General features: G+C 42.6%; 1 long non-coding RNA gene across 1 annotated transcript in view; it reads left to right on the forward strand.

Annotated features, from left to right (window-relative positions):
* Positions 1–12,044, forward strand: part of LOC143817987 (uncharacterized) — a 28,329-nt gene extending 16,285 nt beyond the window's left edge. Inside the window, exons 2-3 of the long non-coding RNA XR_013224242.1 lie at positions 3,586–3,793; positions 11,291–12,044. This is a non-coding gene — a long non-coding RNA (uncharacterized LOC143817987). The remainder of the gene's footprint in view (positions 1–3,585; positions 3,794–11,290) is intronic.
* Positions 12,045–12,507: the final 463 nt, after the last annotated feature.

The raw sequence follows: 12,507 nt of genomic DNA on the forward strand, positions 1-12,507 counted from the left end.
ATTAATCTGAGGTCAAGGCCTCTGACCAAGATGTCCATTAGAGTATCCATATATTGTGGGGTTGGATCTTTTTTAAGAACTTCATATGTCTCTTTGTCATTTAATATCAATTGACACATACCCATATATTGTTCATGATTCATTATTACCAAATTGCCCCCCTTATCGGAGGGCTTAATAATGATCTCTCTGTTGTTCTCCAGCCCAGTTAAGGCTGTAAGCTCCGATCCTGCGAGATTAGATGGTGAGTCATATCCCATAGTATAGGGTTTGATCCTTAATAACTCCTCCTCCACAACCTTGAGAAAGATGTCCACAGAATCTAGTCCCCCCCCCCCGGAGGCATTCTGGTACTTTTACATTTAAGAGACGTAAAGGGACCCAATCCATCATTGCGTTCATTGTCCCCCAACAGATCTGTCAATATATCAACAGCCTCAAGATCCTCCACCGAAATACCCAAGTTCTCACACCTTTCCTTATCCTTCTGTACGTAAAACTTATGCCATTTGAGTTTGCGTGCAAACAAGTTAACATCTTTAACCCAACCGAATGCATCAAATCTAGTTGTGGGAACAAAATTAAGGCCCTTCAATAACACATTGTATTCATCATATGATAGCTTATAATTACTAAGATTGATAATCTGACTTGACCCCACCGGATTTAGACCATTCTGTTTCTCAGTGGATATCCAAGTGGGGCCCTTTGTTCCAAAAAAGACGACGAGGAAGGTGAGGGAGATGAGTGCATAGACATTGGCATTGGTAGGGATGGCTCTCCTGTATTGTTGGCAAAATTGTTTGTATGGGAACCTCCCTGTATCTGTGTGCCTGACGTAGGTCCCATAGGGGCATTTGTAGATGTGCTGTAATTTTGCCATCTACGTCTTTGTCCTCTGCCTCGTGTTCTCCCCCTTTGTCTCCACCTACCTCTTGAATTGGATCTATCCCTGTCAGAATTATCTGTTTCTGATGATGAAATCTCACTGCGGTTATCTCGTTGGGAATTCAAAAAATTATACGCCCTATTCTCTTTGAATTCAGTATAATCTCTCGTAAATTGAAAATGTTTTCTCTCTTTAATATTGGCTTGAAATTTCTCCACAGAGGTCTGTAACAGAGACTCCCTCCTTGTAAATTCAGGATCTGATTTAAATACCAGGGCTTTTTCTATGAGTTCTCCTAGTGTTTTCCTAGTGCGTTCAAAATTTATTTTTTCTTCTTCAATCAGGACTTTCATGAATCTACACGAGGACGCTATTGATTCTCTCTGCCAGACTTGCAAAAATTGTGGACTAATCAGTCTGGGCGATGGAGAAAGGTTGATTCTCAAACCACTAGGAACAATGTTATTTTTAAGATAATTTTCAAGGGCCTTAATTTCCCAGAATGACTTAATATTATTCTTGTATCCCACAAATAATTCATTAAATAAATTCTTAATGGACATCGAACTGTTAATTCCTGACGGACCATTGTCTGTGGAGAAGGCTAAATTAGCATCCTCAATCCATTGATCAGTATTTATCGGTCCAGATAAAAAGCCAGCCATAAAGAACAAAAAAAGGGACGGTTAACTGTAGAAATATATATACTTTAAGGGAAAAATACTCGTTTAACAAAAAAGACCCCCCGTATAAAACTATGATGCTTTATTATTAAATATTAAATACAAAAACCCCACATATAAGAAACAGACCCTATCAAAAAAAGTCAGCTCAGAAAAGGGGGAGTAAATACCCCCCACAGATTATAAATATGTAATTAGATAGTACACATTATACAAAAAATGTCACACATTAGCGGTGATTAGCACACGTGACAACTGATATTTGCTAGAAGGGTGTATAGATATACGTGGACTATCCCTTCAAACTGCAAAAAATACCCTAGAGTTCAATCTGCCTAGGTGCGGAGGTTGGCACCCTAAGAGGTATCGAGAATGGCGCCCCCGCTCGTGCGACCCTTTTTTTGATAGGGTCTGTTTCTTATATGTGGGGTTTTTGTATTTAATATTTAATAATAAAGCATCATAGTTTTATACGGGGGGTCTTTTTTGTTAAATAAGTATATGTCTACAATGGAAGTCATGCAGAAGAAATGAACAGTCAACAGGAAATTGCCTAAGCGGCCTGCGATCCAAGTGCAGCACACACCCGGATGCGCCTTTTGCAATGTGTCCTTCGTCAGGTATGACATACAATATGAATCGGGAGATTTAAAAACAGCACGGTGGCTCAGTGGTTACCACTGTTGCTTTGCAGCGCTGGGGTCCTGGATTCAAATCCCACCAATGGTAACATCTGCAAGGAGTTTGTATATTCTCCCCATGTTTGCATGGATTTCCTCCAGGTTCTCTGGTTCTTCCCACACTCCAAAGATCTACTGATAGGGAATGTAGATTATGAGCCCCAATGGGGACAGTGAATAAGATAGTGCTATATAAGCAAATCATCATAAATAATAAAGTAAAATATTACCCCTTCACCCCAAAGCCTGCTTTCACATTCCTGAAATAATTCATGATAGTGGTAAAATTTGTTCAATATGACTTTTTATTTGTGAAATTTGGTGAAAATTTTGTAAATTTTTAAATTTTCAAACTTTTAATTTTTATGTCCTTAAACCAGAGAGTTATGTCACACATAATAGTTAGCAAATAACATTTTCCACATGTCTACTTTACATCAGCACAATTCTTGAAACATATTTTTTTTATATTAGAAAGTTATATCAGGTAAAAGTTGACCAGCAGTTTCTCGTTTTTGCCACATAATTTACAAAACCTTTTTTTTAGCAACCACATCACATTTGAAGTGACTTTGAGTGGTATATATGACAAAAAAGACTGACACCATTCTAAACATAAACCAAAAAGAAGTATTCACAGAAATACTTGATGGTTTATGCTTTGTATTGTATGGTATTCATGGTACTATTTAATTGATTCTTTTTTATGGGATTTATTTTCTATATAGGTTTTTGTTTGACACCATTCAAAAAACTGCACCCTGCAAAGTGTTCAAAACCACATTCAAGAAGTTTATTAACCTTTCAGGTGCTTCACAGGAATTAATGGAATGTGGAAGGAAAAAATTAACAGTTAACTTTTTTCACAAAAATTTTAATTTAGACCCAGAGTTTTTATTTTTCGAAATAGTAACAAGAAAAAATGGACCCTAAAATTTGTTGTGCAATTTCTCCTGAGTACGCCGATACCCCATATGTGGGGAAAAATAACTGGCATGGCAGAGCTTGGAAGGAAGGAGCACCATTTGACTTTTTTTAATGTAAAATTTGTAGGAATCATTTGTCAAGATTGGAGAGCAACTGATGTGCCTAAAGAGAGGAAACCCCCCACAAGTGACCAAATATTAGAAACTAGATCCCTCAAGGAACTTATCTAGATGCATGGTGAGCATATTGAACCCCCAGGTACTTCACAGAAGTTTATAATGTTGAGCCGTGAAAATAAAAAATCACATTTCTCCCACAAAATTTTTGTTTAGCCCCAATTTTTTTTATTTTCACAAGGCTAATAGGAGAAAATGCACCATAAAATTTGTTGTACAATTTCTCCTAGGTACGCTGATTCCCAAAATGTGGAGGAAAACTGCTGTTGGTGCGCACGGCAGAGCTCAAATGGTACGCCATTTGACTTTTGAATGCAAAATTTGCTGGAATCATTTGTCAAGTTTGGAGAGCACCTGATGTGCCTAAAGAGTGGAAACCCCCACAAGTGAAAAAAAGGTTAGAAACTAGATCCCTCAAGGAACTTGTCTACATGTATGGTGAGTACCTTGAACCCCCAGGTACTTCATAAAAGTGTATAACATTGAGCTGTGAAAATAAAAAAGCACATTTTCCCCACAAAAATGTTTTTAGCCCCAGATTTGGAATTTTCAAATGGACCCAAAATTAGTTGTGCAATCTCTCCTGAATATGCAAATACTCCATGTGGGGAAAACTACTGTTGGGGAGCACATCAGAGCTCAGAGAGGACGAAGTGATATTTTGGAACGCAGATTTTGATAAACTGTTCTGCCAGTGGCATGTTTCATTTGGAGAGCCCCTATTGTGCCTAAACAGTGGAAACCCCCCACAAATGACACCATTTTGGAAGCTATACCCCTCAAGGAATTTATCTAGTTGTGTGGTGAGCTGTTATGACCTGGTGGTTAAGAGGCCACACTGATATGACCTGGTGGCTAAAACGCAACATGGAACGAGCTCTGAGAAGGTGGTATCTCTACTGACCGCAGTCCCTAATCCTAACAACAACACTAGTAATAGCCGTGGGATGTTCCTGACTCTCCCTAGACACCTCTTCACAGCCTAAGAACTAACTACCCCTAAAGAAGGAAATAGAAAGCTATCTTGCCTCAGAGAAAACCCCAAAAGGAAAGACAGCCCCCCACAAATATTGGCTGTGAGAGGAGAGGGAAATGACGTACACAGAAATGAAATCAGATTTCAGCAAAGGAGGCCAATACTAAACTTGATAGACAGAGAGAAAAGGATACTGTGCGGTCAGTATTAAAAACTACAAAATCCACGCAGAGTTTACAAAAATGAACTCCACACCGACTCACGGTGTGGAGGGGCAAATCTGCTTTCCCAGAGCTTCCAGCTAGCCTGAATAATACATAATGACAAGCTGGACAAAAAGAGACATATTTGCAGAGCAATAGAGTCCAAGCAAATGGACAAACAAGAACTAGCAAAAACTTATCTTTTGCTGACAAGGACAGGCCATATGAGAAATCCAAGGAGAGAACCAAATCCAACCAAGAACATTGACAGCTGGCATGAACTAAAGCCCAGAGGAGGTTTAAATAACAAACCCAGGCAAGGAGATTAGTGAAGGCAGCTGCTACAGCTACCTAAAGGAGCAGCAGTTCCACTCGAAACCACCAGAGGGAGCCCAAGGGCAGAACTCACAAAAATACCATTAGCAACCATAGGAGGGAGCTCCAGAACGGAATTCACAACAGTACCCCCCCCCTTGAGGAGGGGTCACCGAACCCTCACCAGAGCTCCCAGGCCGATCAGGACGAGCCAAATGGAAAGCACGAACCAAATCGGCAGCATGAACATCGGAGGCAACAACCCAAGAATTATCCTCCTGGCCATAACCCTTCCACTTGACCAGATACTGAAGCTTCCGCCTCGAAAAACGAGAATCCAAAATCTTCTCCACCACATATTCTAATTCCCCCTCAACCAACACCGGAGCAGGAGGATAAACGGAGGGAACCATAGGTACTACATATCTCCGCAACAAGGATCTATGGAACACATTATGAATGGAAAAAGAAGCTGGAAGGGCCAAACGAAAAGACACCTGATTGATAATTTCAGAAATCTTATAAGGCCCAATAAAGCGAGGCTTGAAATTAGGGGACGAAACCTTCATAGGAACATGACGAGAAGACAACCAGACCAAATCCCCAACACAAAGCCGGGGACCAACACACCGACGACGGTTAGCAAAACGTTGAGCCTTTTCCTGAGACAACGTCAAATTGTCCACCACATGAGTCCAAATTTGCTGCAACCTGTCCACCACAGAATCCACACCAGGACAGTCAGAAGGCTCAAGCTGCCCCGAAGAAAAACGAGGATGAAAACCAAAGTTACAAAAGAAAGGCGAAACCAAGGTAGCCGAACTAGCCCGATTATTAAGGGCAAACTCGGCCAACGGCAAAAAGGTCACCCAATCATCCTGATCAGCAGACAAGAAGCATCTCAAATAGGTTTCCAAGGTCTGATTGGTTCGCTCCGTTTGGCCGTTTGTCTGAGAATGGAATGCTGAAGAAAAAGACAAATCAATGCCCATTCTAGCACAAAAGGACCGCCAAAACCTAGAAACGAACTGGGAACCTCTGTCAGACACAATATTCTCCGGAATACCATGCAAACGAACCACATGCTGAAAAAATAATGGAGCCAAATCAGAGGAGGAAGGCAACTTAGGCAACGGTACCAAATGGACCATCTTAGAAAACCGGTCACAAACCACCCAGATGACAGACATCTTCTGAGAAACAGGAAGATCAGAAATAAAATCCATGGAAATATGCGTCCAGGGCCTCTCAGGAATAGGCAAAGGCAAAAGCAACCCACTGGCACGGGAACAGCAAGGTTTAGCCCGAGCACAGGTCCCACTGGACTGCACAAACGAACGCACATCCCGCGACAAGGAAGGCCACCAAAAGGACCTAGCCACCAAATCTCTGGTACCGAAAATCCCAGGGTGACCAGCCAACACCGAACAATGAACCTCAGAAATTACCCTGCTAGTCCATCTATTAGGAACAAACAGTTTCCCCACTGGACAGCGGTCAGGTTTATCAGCCTGAAACTCCTGAAGTACCCGCCGCAAATCAGGGGAGATGGCAGAAAGAATCACCCCCTCCTTAAGGATCCCAGCCGGCTCAAGAACTCCCGGAGAATCAGGCAAAAAACTCCTAGAAAGGGCATCAGCCTTCACATTCTTAGATCCCGGAATATACGAGACCACGAAATCAAAATGTGAGAAAAACAGAGACCACCGAGCTTGTCTAGGATTCAACCGCTTAGCAGACTCGAGGTAAATCAGGTTCTTATGATCAGTCAAGACCACCACGCGATGCTTGGCTCCCTCAAGCCAATGTCGCCACTCCTCAAATGCCCACTTCATAGCCAACAACTCCCGATTGCCGACATCATAATTACGCTCAGCAGGCGAAAACGTTCTGGAGAAGAAAGCACATGGTTTCATCAACGAGCCATCAGAATTTCTCTGAGACAAAACGGCCCCTGCCCCAATCTCAGAAGCATCAACCTCAACCTGAAAAGGGAGAGAAACATCTGGCTGACGCAACACAGGGGCAGAAGTAAAACGACGTTTAAGCTCCTGAAAGGCCTCAACAGCCGCAGAGGACCAATTCATCACATCAGCGCCCTTCCTCGTCAAATCGGTCAGAGGCTTCACCACACTAGAAAATTTAGCAATAAAGCGGCGATAAAAATTGGCAAAGCCCAAAAATTTCTGAAGGCTCTTTACAGATGTAGGTTGAGTCCAATCATGAATGGCCTGGACTTTAACAGGGTCCATTTCAATAGCCGAGGGAGAAAAAATGAAACCCAAAAAAGAAACCTTCTGAACTCCAAAGAGGCACTTAGACCCCTTCACAAACAACGCATTAGCACGAAGGACCTGAAATACCATCCTAACCTGCTTCACATGAGACTCCCAATCATCGGAGAAAACCAAAATATCATCCAAATACACAATCATGAATTTATCCAGATAATTCCAGAAAATATCATGCATAAAGGACTGAAATACCGGTGGAGCATTAGAGAGCCCGAATGGCATCACAAGATATTCAAAATGGCCTTCGGGCGTATTAAATGCTGTTTTCCATTCATCACCTTGTTTAATACGCATGAGATTATACGCCCCTCGAAGGTCGATTTTAGTAAACCAACTGGCACCCTTAATCCGAGCAAACAAATCAGAAAGTAAAGGTAAAGGGTACTGGAATTTGACAGTGATCTTATTGAGAAGGCGATAATCTATACAGGGTCTCAAGGAGCCATCCTTCTTGGCAACAAAAAAAAATCCCGCTCCCAACGGTGACGAAGACGGGCGAATATGCCCCTTCTCCAAGGACTCCTTTACATAACTCCGCATAGCGGCATGCTCTGGCACAGACAGATTGAAAAGTCGGCCCTTAGGGAACTTACAGCCAGGAATCAAATTAATGGCACAATCGCAGTCCCTATGAGGAGGCAGGGAACTGGACTTGGGCTCATCAAATATATCCTGGAAATCCTACAAAAACTCAGGAACTTCAGAAGAATGGGACGAGGAAATGGACATCAAAGGAATATCACTATGTATCCCCTGACAACCCCAACCAGTTACAGACATAGATCTCCAATCCAGCACTGGATTATGTACCTGTAACCATGGAAAACCCAACACAACAACATCATGCAAATTATGCAACACCAAAAAGCGAATATTTTCCTGATGTGCTGGAGCCATGTACATGGTTAACTGTGTCCAGTACTGAGGTTTATTCTTGGCCAATGGCGTAGCATCAATCCCCCTTAAGGGAATAGGGCTCTGCAAAGGCTCCAAGGAAAAACCACAGCGCTTGGCAAATTCTAAGTCCATTAAGTTCAGGGCAGCGCCAGAATCCACAAATGCCATAACAGAAAAGGACGACAATGAGCAAATCAGGGTGACAGACAAGAGAAATTTAGGCTGTACAGTACTAATGGTAACGGACCCAGGGACCCTCTTAGTACGCTTAGGGCAATCAGAAATAGCATGAGCAGAATCACCACAGTAAAAACACAGGCCATTCTGACGTCTGAATTTCTGCCTTTCTGCTCTAGTCAAAATCCTATCACATTGCATAGGCTCAGGACTCTGCTCAGAGGACACTGCCATATGGTGCACCACCTTGCGCTCGCGCAAGCGCCGATCAATCTGAATGGCCAAAGACATTGACTCATTCAGACCAGCAGGCGTAGGAAACCCCACCATAACATCTTTAAGGGCTTCAGAAAGACCCTTTCTGAAAATCGCTGCCAGGGCATCCTCATTCCATTTTGGGAGCACAGACCACTTTCTAAATTTCTGGCAGTATACTTCTGCTGCTTCCTGACCCTGACACAGAGCCAGCAAAGTTTTTTCTGCCTGATCCACAGAATTAGGCTCGTCATACAGCAATCCGAGCGCTTGAAAAATGCGTCAATATTGAGCAATGCAGGATTTCCTGGCTCAAGAGAGAATGCCCAGTCCTGCGGGTCGCCACGCAGCAAAGAAATAACAATCTTCACCTGCTGAATGGGGTCACCAGAGGAACGGGGTCTCAGAGCAAAAAACAATCTGCAATTATTTTTAAAGTTCAAAAATTTAGATCTATCCCCAGAAAATAAATCAGGAATAGGAATTCTAGGCTCTAATACCGGAGTCTGGACAACATAATCTTGGATACTCTGTACCCTTGCAGCGAGTTGATCCACGCGCAAGGACAGACCCTGAACCTCCATATCGGCACCAAAATCCTGAACCACCCAGAAATTAAGGGGAAAAAAAAGACAAAACAAGCTACAAAGGAAAAAAAAATGACTCAGAACTTTCTTTTCCCTCTTTTGAGATGCATTTAACACATTGTGGGCCAGCTGTACTGTTATGACCTGGTGGTTAAGAGGCCACACTGATATGACATGGTGGCTAAAACACAACATGGAACGAGCTCTGAGAAGGTGGTATCTCTACTGCCTGCAGTCCCTAATCCTAACAACAACACTAGTAATAGCCGTGGGATGTTCCTGACTCTCCCTAGACACCTCTTCACAGCCTAAGAACTAACTACCCCTAAAGAAGGAAATAGAAAGCTATCTTGCCTCAGAGAAAACCCCAAAAGGAAAGACAGCCCCCCACAAATATTAACTGTGAGTGGAGAGGGAAATGACGTACACAGAAATGAAATCATATTTCAGCAAAGGAGGCCAATACTAAACTTGATAGACAGAGAGAAAAGGATACTGTGCGGTCAGTATTAAAAACTACAAAATCCACGCAGAGTTTACAAAAATGAACTCCACACCGACTCACGGTGTGGAGGGGCAAATCTGCTTTCCCAGAGCTTCCAGCTAGCCTGAATAATACATAATGACAAGCTAGACAAAAAGAGACATATTTGCAGAGCAATAGAGTCCAAGCAAATGGACAAACAAGAACTAGCAAAAACTTATCTTTTGCTGACAAGGACAGGCCATATGAGAAATCCAAGGAGAGAACCAAATCCAACCAAGAACATTGACAGCTGGCATGAACTAAAGCCCAGAGCAGGTTTAAATAACAAACCCAGGCAAGGTGATTAGTGAAGGCAGCTGCTACAGCTACCTAAAGGAGCAGCAGTTCCACTCGAAACCACCAGAGGGAGCCCAAGGGCAGAACTCATAAAAATACCATTAGCAACCACAGGAGGGAGCTCCAGAACGGAATTCACAACAGTGAGCACTAGGGTTGAGCGACCTTTAGTTTTTTAGGGTCGAGTCGGGTTTTGTGAAACCCGACTGTCTTAAAAGTCGAGTCGAGTGAAATCGGCCGACCACCGTTAAAAGTCGGGTTTCGGCCGAAACACGAAACCCAATGAAGGAATTTTTTTTTTTTAATTTATTTATTTATTTTTTCCTCCTCCTTCTCCTCCTCCTCCTCCTCCTCCTCCTCCGTCCCAGCACAGAAAATTTCGTATTGCACATTCCAAATCCCTACTGCGCACAAGCGATAACATGACGATAGGCGTTCACTCCCCTAACACCTATGTCATCACTCTGCCCACGCTCATTCATTGGCTGAAAAAATGGCGCTAATCGCGTCATACGAAACGTGACTTTCGCGCCATGATCGCGTACCGCATGGCCGACCCCGCACAGGGATCGGGTCGGGTTTCATGAGATGCCGACTTTGCCAAAAGTCGGCGACTTATGAAAATGAACGACCCGTTTTGCTCAACCCTAGTGAGCACCGTGAACCTCCAGGTGCTTCACAGAAGTTTATAAAGTTGAACCATGAAAATAAAAAAATCACATGTATTACCCAAAAATACCCCCAAATTTGTTTATTTTCACAAGGTTAACGGGAAAATTGACCCCAAAATGTGTAGTGCAATTTCTCCTGAGTACACCAATACAGCACAGCTCAGAAGGGAAGAAGCACCATACTGGAGTTCAGATTTTGATGGACTAGTTTTAGGGTGCCATGTCACAATGGTAGAGCCACTGAGGTGTCATAATAGCAGAACCCCCAATAAGTGATGTCATTTTACAAACTACACCACTCAATTAATTCATCTATGGGTGCAGTGATCATATTGACACCAAAGTTGTGTCACAGAATTTTATACCAGTGGGCAGTGAAAACAAAATAATTACATTTTTACCCAAAAAATTTAGTTTTAGCTCTAGATTTTACATTTTTAGACTGGGAAATGAGTAAAAATGGCACCAAAATTTGTCTCACAACTTATGCTGAATGAGGAAATACCCCATATGTAGCTGTGTAGCTGTACAGTATTGCTTAGTCATAGGCAAGACCCAGGAGTTACGAACACTATTTTCCTCCTGGAGCCCAGATTTAGCTAGAATAATTTGCAGACTCCATATACAGAGTCTCTAAGTGCTAGAAGAGCAGAACCCCCCTTCTAGTGGAAATTAGACCCCTTTGGGAATTTACCTACAGGTGTAGTGACGATTTTTACTTCATGTGTGTTTTACAGGAACAAGCCGTAGTAGTGAAAATTGTAAACTGCCATTGTGAGGACCTGAATCTGATTGAAAACATTTGGGACATCATGTCTCACACCATCCACCAAAGTCATGTTGCACCACAGACTGTCCAGGAGTTGGTGGATGCTTTAGTCCAGGTCTGGGAGGAGATCTCAAAGGAGAACATCTGCCACCTCATCAGGAGCATACCCAGGCATTGTAAGGAGGTCATACAGGCACGTGGAGGCCACACACACTACTGAGCATCATTTCCTTGTCTTGATGCATTTCCACTAAAGTTGGATCAGCCTGTAACTTCACTTTCCACTTTGATTTTGAGCATCATTCCAACTCCAGACCTCCGTGGGATATTAGTTGTGATTAATGTTGTTCATTTTTAGGTTTTATTGTTCTCAACACATTCCACTATGTAAAGAATAAAGATTTACAACTGGAATATTTCATGCAGTGATATCTAAGATGTGGGTTTTTAGTGTTTCCTTTATTCTTTGAGCAGTGTATAATCAGTGCTTTGCGTGTATAATTTTCTGTACTTGTATTTAGCTAATACTTAAATAAATTTAAAAAATGGCGTGGGGTCTCCCATATTTTTAATAGCCAGCTAAGGGAAAGCAGATAGCTGTGAGCTGGCATTATTATTTTTTTAAGTGGCCAATATCCATGGAGCTGATTTGGCTCTTATCCTAAGTCATATTGCAAGACTCGTTAAAGGGTTGTGACATGTAGGATCGCTACTTCCAATAGGTGGCACTATAGAGTTCAAGTCCTCTTTTTCTCTGAAGAGGCTATTTGCATATTAAATTTCCCAGAGGAGAATTGCACGGTAAATAAGCCTCCTTACCATGACAAGCCAGAGGTGGTATGTCACTCTCCACAAGGAGAAACCTTACCCCTTTGACCTTTATTTACATAATAACTATAGAATTAGTACTGGATAGGCGTCTCATAGACGCCTCTCCATTACCAATCCATGGGCTTGATGTCACCGGACAACACAAAGGTGACATCAACCCAACAGATATGAACCCCACTTGCCATCTCCATAGGGCAAATGGGAAGAACCGGGCAGAGCACCAGAATTGGCACATTTGATAGACTGGGAGCTAATATCCAAGACCCTTTACCAGCCTGGACGAAGCAACTCCTTGCGAAACGCGCGTCGGGTGTGGTGGACGCCTGGCTATTTGTCCCACTTGGTAAATATGAG

The sequence above is a fragment of the Ranitomeya variabilis genome, chromosome 3, assembly GCF_051348905.1.
Source record: "Ranitomeya variabilis isolate aRanVar5 chromosome 3, aRanVar5.hap1, whole genome shotgun sequence".
Classification (NCBI taxonomy): Eukaryota; Metazoa; Chordata; class Amphibia; order Anura; family Dendrobatidae; genus Ranitomeya; species Ranitomeya variabilis.